Source organism: Nomascus leucogenys, chromosome X (assembly GCF_006542625.1).
Source record: "Nomascus leucogenys isolate Asia chromosome X, Asia_NLE_v1, whole genome shotgun sequence".
NCBI lineage: Eukaryota > Metazoa > Chordata > Mammalia > Primates > Hylobatidae > Nomascus > Nomascus leucogenys.
Genome location: NC_044406.1, coordinates 31,524,914 through 31,535,074, shown reverse-complemented (window position 1 = coordinate 31,535,074; position 10,161 = coordinate 31,524,914).

Sequence of the window (10,161 nt, the reverse complement as noted above, 5' to 3'; positions counted from 1 at the left end):
TGATTGTAACAGGACTCTTTAGTTTCTTCATCAGGCAACTTATCTGTATATTTGTATCAACATACCCTTTTTTTTGTGTCTGCTCCTCTCACTAAGCTAGAAGGAAAAAAGCTAGAGACACTGTCTTTCTCACAGTTGCTTTTCTACCACCTAGTAGGTGTCAGTACACATTTGTCACTTAATAGCCTTAAATATGAAACGTAATTTACTAGTTTCCTATTGCTGCTATAAAATTACCACATATTTAGTGGCTTAAAATTATATACATTTATTCTCAGACAGTTGTGCAGGTCAGAAATCCAAAATGGAACTTACTGGGCTCAAATCATGACGCCAAAAGGGCTGTGTACTTTTGGATGCTCCAGGGGAGAATCTGTCTCCTTACCTTTTCCATTTTCTAGAGAATTCCCACGTTATTTGTCTCACGGCCTTCTTCCTACATCTTCAAAACCAGCCACCTTGGACCAAGTCCTTCTCATAGTGCTTTCTAATTCTCCCCTTATGCCAATATTTCCCCCTTTTAAGGACCCCTGTGATTACATCCTGCCCACCCAGATAATCTGGGATAATCTTCCTATCAAAAGCTCGCTAATTAGAAAGTCTAATTCTATCTGCAATAATTCCACTTTGCCATGTAACATAATTTATTCACAGATGTCAGGGATTAGCACGTGGCCATTTTTGAGGAGGCATTATTCTGCCTACCAGAGTTTAATAGAATTCATATCTGCAGAAGAGAAAAATTAGAAGAGGACTTAAAAAGTAAATCTGGTCTTCATTAACTTAAAACACCTTCATTGAGCGCTACTATGTAACACATTCTATGCTAAGTGCTGGGATTACAGCTCTGATCCAGTCACTCTCTCTCTTGGAAATGAGAAAGGATGTAGGTGATGTTATTAAGAACAACTTTGTAGGATGATGAGCAGTGAAGACGCATTACATTGATTGTAAAGTGAATGGGAAATAAAGAAATATCTTTGACACGAACAGTTTTTCTCTTCTTTGTTCAGAAGTTTAATTATTTTAGACCTCCTCATTATAAGCTGACCACTAACGTCACCTCAGGCCGTAGAAAAATCCCATAATCAAAGACTATTACTCAGATTTAATAGAAAGCATTTTTCAGGCCATTTTCCATTGCAGCCTCCTCCACTCTGCATTGCCGTTTTGTAATATTAATGGCACAGTAAGTCCATTTTCTACATATGTCCTAAATTTGTTGCCTTCTTTTATAATGCTCCAAAGTATCATATAACCTTATCTAATGTTTATCATTAATCTTCCATATTTTTCATTTTCTTTTTTCTCATGTTTGGTGGAAGCAGAGAACAGACTGAACTTAATTGCTCTCCCATATTACTTCATAGTTCTTTCTTTTCTTTTCTTTTCTTTTTTTTTTTTTGAGACGGAGTCTCGCTCTGTCACCCAGGCTGGAGTGCAGTGGCGCGATCTTGGCTCACTGGAAGTTCCGCCTCCCAGGTTCACGCCATTCTCCTGCCTCAGCCTCCCGAGTAGCTGGGTCTACAGGTGCCTGCCACCACGCCCGGCTAATTTTTTGTATTTTTAGTAGAGATGGGGTTTCACCGTGGTCTCGATCTCCTGACCTCATGATCCGCCTGCCTCGGCCTCCCAAAGTGCTGGGATTACAGGCGTGAGCCACCGCGCCCGGCTTCATGGTTCTTTCTTTAAGTGAAATTAACTCATCCCTTTGCATTTCTTCACTACGTGTATTTCTAAACTGGTATCAACTTTAATATTCCCTTCTCCTTTTAAAGATACATTTTCTGTGTCACATTAGGGATGAAGATCTTCAATTAACATATTAACTAGCCCCCCAAGGAAATATCATTTAAAAAATGTTTTTCTAGGCTGAATGTGGTGGCTCATGCCTGTAGTCCTAGCACTTTGGGAGGCTGAGACAGAAGGATTGATGGAGTTCAGGAGTTTGAGACCAGCCTGGGCAACATAGGGAGACCCCATCTTTACAAAATAAAAAAAATTAAAAATTAGACAGATGTGGTGATGTGTGCCTATAGTCCTAGCTACTGAGGAGGCAGAGGTGAGAGAATTGCTTGAGCCCGGGTGTCTGAAGTTACAGTGAGCTGTGATGGTTCCAATGCACTCCATCCTGGGGAACAGAGAGAGACCCTGTGTCAAGAAAATGTTATTTTCTTGTACAGATTATGGTTAATTGCTCTGTGTAATGGGAATAATTTTTAGTGTTTATAGAACTATTTTTCTGTTTTTTTTCTTCCCCCAGTTTTTAAATGCTTTCACTTACATTGTCTTATCTGATAGCAGAGAAGAGGTCTTATGGAGGCTCTCCAGCATCTCGCTCCTAACTCTCATTGCAATTTCATTCCATGCTACTCCCTTTCTCACATTTTAGAGTGCAACAAAACAGAATTGCATAGTGAATGAGCATGTACTTTCAGTTTATTGTCACTCTGTCCTTGTCCTTACTGTCTGCTCAGTGAGATTCATCTTTCTCCTCCTCCTACCTTTATTCCTTCTTTACTTTCTCTCATCCTTCTAAACTCAACCTACCCATTACCTTCTCCAAAATATCTTTCCTAACACCCATGTGGCTACATATTCCTTTCTCCATGCTCCTATAATACGCTTTAAATTTATATATATTTTTGTTTATGCAAAATGTTTCATATTTATCTATGATGTATCTATTATCTACTAGGCTAAGAGCTCTCCCAGACTGAATCTTGTTTATATTTTCAGTAACTAGTGCAATGGCCAGGACACAGTAAGCATTCTGTAAATAATTATTCTATAAATTATTACATAAGTAAATGATCTCATTATATCCTGTCAATAGCTCCATGAGTTAAAAAGCAATTAATATTCTCATTTCACAGTTAAAGAGGCTGAGGCTTGGCAATTTTAAGGCCACAATTCTAATAAGTCCTGCAAAGCGACTGGAAGCCAGTTCCACAGATTTAATGTTTCCTCAGTTTGCCCAGTATCATTCTTCTGCAGTAACTTGCTCTTGTGAATCATGAATATTGCAATTTAATATATCCCACATTTATATTCCTGAGGGACTAAGGAATATAAAAGTTAATAACAGGGTAAAAGGTCATTGTACTAATCTTAAAAAATATGAAAGGCCACATATACTGAATAAAAATAACTTTATTAGAAGGGGTTAAAGATTTCTGAGAGGAAATACAATTTTTATGTCATGTTAGAAAGCTAATTTTATGTGGGTTTTCCCCATAGAGAGAATAAAATAAAACGTTGGTCAGTTTTTGCAATTTATGAAGTAGTGGTTCTTCACTTCTTGACATCTCCAGGGAACAGTTTTCAAGTAAATTTTCCTAAGAGAGATTTTCTTCTTTGCCTCTCATATTAATATGCACATGCATATTTTTATTAGTAAAATAAAATCAGTATAAACAAACCCTAAAGGAAATGAAATAGAATATATGCTACTTGAAATGACTAAACAGGAGCATATAATCATTTTGTAATAAAACAGCTATCACTTTATTCTTTTCTCATTTGCTTTGTTGCTGATTGCACATTAATATGTTTTACTATAGACTATGTGACTACAGAAATATACTTCATGTTAACATATCAAAATAGTTTCTAGAACAATTTATATATGTGTGATGTGTATGTATGGTGGCTTTCGGTTAACTAAGGGTATACAACTTAAAATAGTCAACTTTAAGCAATATGACAAATAGCAATAAAAATATGTCAATTCAAGTAAAGAAATATAAAATTTTAGCATAATAAAATAAAAATTAAAAGGCATATGACCACTTGGGAAAATATGTTAATTCACCGACTAAAAGTAAGTAGCTTAATTTTGATCGTTAACTTGGATTTTATGGTAATAGGAGTTTTCTGCAGGGAGGTCAGTGAACTCTATGAAACTGTATGCAAATATGTATGTGTACCTGGGTGTACCTACACATTTTTCTGTAGAGAAGGTTCATTATTTTCATCAGATAATCAAATGGAGCCCATGACTTGAAATGTTTAAGAATTACCAATATATAATTATCTCATTCCAATTAATTTTAAAATATTAAATACTCAATAGATACATGAGCAAGGATATAAACAAGTATTTTGACAAAAATAGGAACATGCAGAATAAATAAATGCATGAAACATCTTCTACTTCATTAGTAATCAAATTAATTATAATTAAAGCAAACATCAAGGATCTCCTTACATCTAAACAAAGCAGCAATACCTTAAAAGACTATAGCAACAAAACTCCTATCAATGACATACCTGCTGCTGAGATAATTCCCAACCTCATTCTTTCAGGTACCAGTAGAAGTGGGTGTGATCACTTGGAAAGTATTATAAAGGTATTTACAAAAGTCATAAAGGTTTTCACAATGTTGAACTGATAATTTATTCGAAGACAATTATAAAAACAAAAAAGAAGTGGGTGCATGAACATGTTTATTGTGATTTAGTCTCTAATAGCAAACAAAAAGAAAGAGCAGCCTATATGATATTTATGATAAAATAAGTGAAAAAGAAAGAATATTATTTTGGTTATATGAAATATATATTTATGGGTAATTTAAAAGTGTGGACACAAATTTTGATTGATTTTTGGATGTTAAAATATTTCCATAATGATATATAAGATGAAAATTGAAATACCAGATATCAATTAGTAAATGTAAGAGCATTATTATTTGAAGTATTAACAACCATATCATCCAGCACCATTAAGGAAGATTCATTATTCAGTCTAGATCAGTTCATACAGACAAATAAGTTATGCACTGCAAAATTCCAGGACGCTATTCACATAGGTTACAACATACATGGAACCTCCTTGAGTTGTTCAAAAGAGAAGCTCTGATTTCATGGTTATTTTGCATTTGTGTTAATATGTTCACCTTTTGTGACTCTGATTATCTTACGGCATTCTGTATGGTTAATTATGCAATTATGATGTAAATGATAGATATCTGGTCAATGTGAAAAGCCATGGACTTTGATTCAGAAAATCTGTATCAAGTTCATTTGTCACTTAATAGCTTTATTCCTTCTCAGCTTGTGTTAATGTATAAAGTAGTAAATTACATACAGATTGAGATGACATAATTAAAACAACCTTATGAATAGTAAGGCACTAAGAATTGTTATATATTTTATAATAATAATACAATTAATTGTATTAATAATTATTATGTTGAAGAAATATATGTTACTATACCAAAATAAAACAAGAATTCATTGAAGACATATTTTTCTTGTATTAAAGACATAGAGGTAAGAGAGGACAACTAGCAAAGATATTTATATGTTGAAGCTCACATTTAGTGTTATTTACACAGTAAATACGTAACATTTTGCACATAATGTCAAGGTTTTCGTGCCGCCTTCGATGCTTACCTAACAATTGCTCCTTGTCCATATAATTGAAAAGAATAAAAATTTTATTCTACTACGTATTTTTCACTTAAAAGCCTCTAGATTAAATAACTTCAAAAGACCTCATATTGAGCTTTTGGCAGAGGGTTTTGGGTATGTTTCAAAAACATCTGAATGTATGCTTTCAACTGACTGATTTACTCTCTGCTTTCTGACAGAAGGTATGCATGCACATGTAGGAAAAATAAGTGGAATTGCAAATAAGGTCATTTACCTTTAGGAATATATGTATATACTAGTGATAAATGATGTGTTGAACAATCTTCCTCCAGAAAGTCAATGAAGATGGTTTAATTTTGACCTTTTGAAATGTTCCATTTCTTTTAAAATATTTTGGAAGGGCTAGTATTAATTTTATGGAAGTAAAGATTTGAGGGAGGCTAGCATAGGTTTGAAAACTATTACTATCTGTTTTTATTTATTCACCCTTGTCAACAAAGGAAATACTTCCATATTGTAGCTAAGATTTATCATATACCATATGAATAATGTTGATATTGAACATACATGTAGAAGCTTGTGTGAATAACATAATTAAATAAGAAAAATGTATTTTGTAATGCTAAATAAAATTTCTCACCTAAGATGACAGTTTGAAATTTATTTATTCACTGTTATTTCTCATATTGATTAAAGGAATCTACTTATAGATTAGTATTGTGATTTAAAGATAAACAAGTATTTTCAGTGCGTGTATATATTTGTTATGCAAAAGTGATTCCGTATGTTTTTAAGAGAAGCAATGGAGATTTACTACTAAAAAAATATGAGAGCAAATATGATTACTTTGTAAAGGGCATTTTAATAACAGTTCTTTTGATCCAAGTAAATAAAATATAAAATTTATCAATTTTAAATATCTCTCAGATGCATTCATTTACTGAACATTAACTAATATGATTATATTTACAATAATTAAAAAATAGTCTTTTGCTTGGAGAAAAACATTTTAATGTATCAAGATTGATGATTTTTCTGTCCATTTGACTTAATACTAATTTCCAGTTTAGGGGCAAAAAGATCATTTGTAGAAGCATGAATTCTGTGAAGCTGTTTTTTAATAATTTTTCTCCCTAATCCCTTAGTATAAATCTTTGGGGATTTTTTCTTTGAGTATTTATATGTAAGCCATGAAGAGTATCATTTGCATTTTTATTTGAAATTTTCTGACTTTTAGATGAAAAGAGGTCCTAGAAATTTTAGAGTTGTAGAATCTCCCCTCCCTTAAAGCATTCACGTATTTGTCAGATGTATTTTCTGGGCTCTTAATTTGTTCAGACAGTGTGCTAAGTTCTGGGAAGCAAAGATAACTAAACCATGCTCCTGCTCATCAGGAAACCTCTTCCACAGTGAGATCAGGCCCATGTTAGAGTATGTAGATGCTGCAAAGGAAGGAATAATCATTTCTACATGGTTGCGTGGATGGCATGGGGAAAGGCTCCGAAATAGTTTTTCAGAGTAAATGACAGCTGAGAGTTTCTTTTAATTACACTGGAGTATCTATTCATAACTGGGGAATAAATACTATTACTCAGATGAGACTATTTTTCTATAATCATACGGTATTTGAATGACTATGGGTTTGGTCATATTAATTATTTTTCAGATACTACAAATCTGAGATGGGATCTTGCTCTGTTGCCCAGGCTGGAGTGCAGTGCCATGATCTCGGCTCACTGCAACCTCCACCTCCTTGATTCAAATGTTTCTCCTGCCTCAGCCTCCCAAGTAGCTGGGATTACAGGTGCATGCCACCATGCCCGGCTAATTTTTGTATTTTCAGTAGAGATGGGGTTTCGCCATGTTGGCCTTGCTGGTCTCAAACTACTGGCCTCAAGTGATCTGTTCTCATCGGCCTCCCAAACTGTTGGGATTACAGGCGTGAGCCACCACACCTGGCCATTTTTCAGATATAATTTTAATTTGGATGCCCCAAACCAGCATCACTCATGTTTAATTCCATTTATCAATGAATGTAATACTAAATGTAAAATAACACTAACACATCATGATGGAAAGTTACTTTGGTTGTGAAATATGAATTATATTTAAAGTTGCTTCCTAACTTTTATTTTTTTATTTTGCATTTTAGATGAAAGAGAAGATGTTCAAAAGAAAACATTCACAAAATGGGTAAATGCACAATTTTCTAAGGTAAGAATGGTTTGTTACTTTACTTTTAAGATCTAAGTTGTGAAATTTTCAAAATGGACTATGTACCCGTGTATCTTAAAAATCCATTTTATTTTTCTCATAGTGTCATTTTATTTTAGCTGTGCAAATCTGGGAATATTATGTTCACTTTTATTTAAGGAGTAAACAGCAGAAGATATGGCAAAGATACACTATTTAATTGTATAAAATGTATATCTTTGATTCTTCTAGTCATCAGAGTTTATATAGCTGCAATCTTCCATCAAGTAGCTAGAATATGTCACAGAGTAGAAGAAGATATGAAGGAATTTTATTGTGAAAATTATCATTTTTTTGTCCCTCTTGGTCTTTACCAAGTTTAAGAAAAACAATATAATTGCTTTGGGTGTATTCAGCCACTATAATTTAGAGCATATTTCAAATGATTAAAGATAATAAGTTCATTTTTTGTGCAGGCTTCAATCCATACTCTTAATATTTACTTACTTTGCAAATACTACTCAATTTCTAATCAATAGAACAACTCTAGATGATTATAGGTGAACACAGAGCAAGATAGTCTTACCTTGAAAACTAGTATTAGGAATAAACTATATGGAGATTTATTGGGATGTCAAGGTTTAAAAGTCTTGCATTTTAATTATTATTCTCGATTTGGGTAAATCAATCAAATGTTTGGTGAGTCGGTTTTCTGTTTCCATCATGAATGTTTGTATATGTATATATTGATTGCTTAATTGAGACATCAAATCTAGATAATGGAAAAATAAAGCTAATAAAATATGGCCCTTAAACCCAACGCTTTAAGAGTGGCATAGTTTTGATAATGGATGTTTTGTTTCTTATTGTAATGATTTAAAGAGTCACTAAAAGTGAAAATTTCTACTAAAATGCCTGATGCTCTTAATAGCTATGAATTACTCCCTCTATGGGTCTGATTTTGTAAAAATCCTGATGATGGATCCAAAACAATCCACTAGGAGATCCAATCTCAAAAGTTCTCCCTTTTCTATGACAAACATTTTTAGAATATCGTCTATTCTTAGTGGTATTTGGTAGCAGAATGTTGCCATGTACTCTTTAATTTAACTTACTCAATTTTAACTGATAAAAGTTCATTTTATTTACTTGCTGGATAATTAATAAATTTCTATTACAGACATAAACAGAAACATGTATTTAAAAAAGTTTTTTTAAATCCTCAACTTTTTTAGCTAAGTGAAATAAAATATAACAACACAAATATAGAAGAATAATTAAAAAATAAACCCAGGATATTTAGGATAGGTATTCATAATTCTCCGAATATTTATAAGATGGTTATATATAGTTTAATTGCTGTATATACTGACATCATTGACATTTTTAAGTTTTGGAATTCTGAAGCAGACGAGATATATTTTCAAACAAACATACAAACAAATCAGAATTGTGAAGAAATTTTCTGAAATAATAAATGTAGCAATACTCTGAATCTTTGAATTGAACTGGAGTAATTTTTAAAAGGTGTGTAAACATGACAAGTACTGTGTATCCTCATTCCCACAAATTGAAATAGATCTTTGCTCTGTGCATTAACCTTTTCCATTATCACTTATCAGAACTCACCTGTTAATATACAAATCAAAGCTTGATATCCAATCCATCTCTATTTATATATTGTTAGCACTGCCTCAGAGCAATTCGGTATATTTTTTTCTGTCCTTATGAATGCCCATGTCTTAAAACTGTAAAATATTCACATATATGAGTACTTTTATTGTTTTCTTCCAAAATATTTGCATCCTCTAATTCAACTCACACTTTTCATTTATATTACAAATGTTCTCCCTAATTCTGTTATAATTGATCAGGAGACTCACCATCCTTTCAAGTACAGAAATTCTATTATCAAGCATATCCTAGGTGTCAGGAATAGAAATAAAAGTTTACAAAGACAGAGGAGAAAACTTATTTAAAGGTAAAATGTATATATACGTGTGCACTAACTTCTAATTTTGAGAACTTGAAAAGAATCTTTTTTCTTATTTTCTGTCAAAACTTAGCTAAGTGACTACATTATTTTAGACACTTTTGAAGAAGACGGGAATTTAGAGGAAGCTAGTTGATTCAGTTTAAGCCACTTGGTGATACCAAAAGATAAACATAATTGTGATATATATATCATTTTGCAATTTATTGCATCACTGCACGCCTTTCAGCAGAATTCTAGCCCTGTAGGATACACAAATTAGTTGAAGTGGAATCTCCTGATCTCATGGAATCTGCACAGTTATTTGGGAGTTTTTGGTTAATTGATGAATGGAGTAGAACTGAGTGGGCTCAGTGTGGGTGGTCTGAGAAAGCAGTAATCTGAGCTAGAGGGAATCTGGTAACCTTTATGAAGAAAACTCTAAAATGTGAGCCCATCAAAGGCAGGAATGTATATCTTCTATATAACCTCATTGTTTATTACTAGTGCACTATATAAATATAATAAATATACCAGGCCAGTAGTACAAATCATTAAATGTATGCTAACTTTAGAAACAGAAGAAAAACTGAGTGGAAAAATTGTGTTGAAGAAGACTT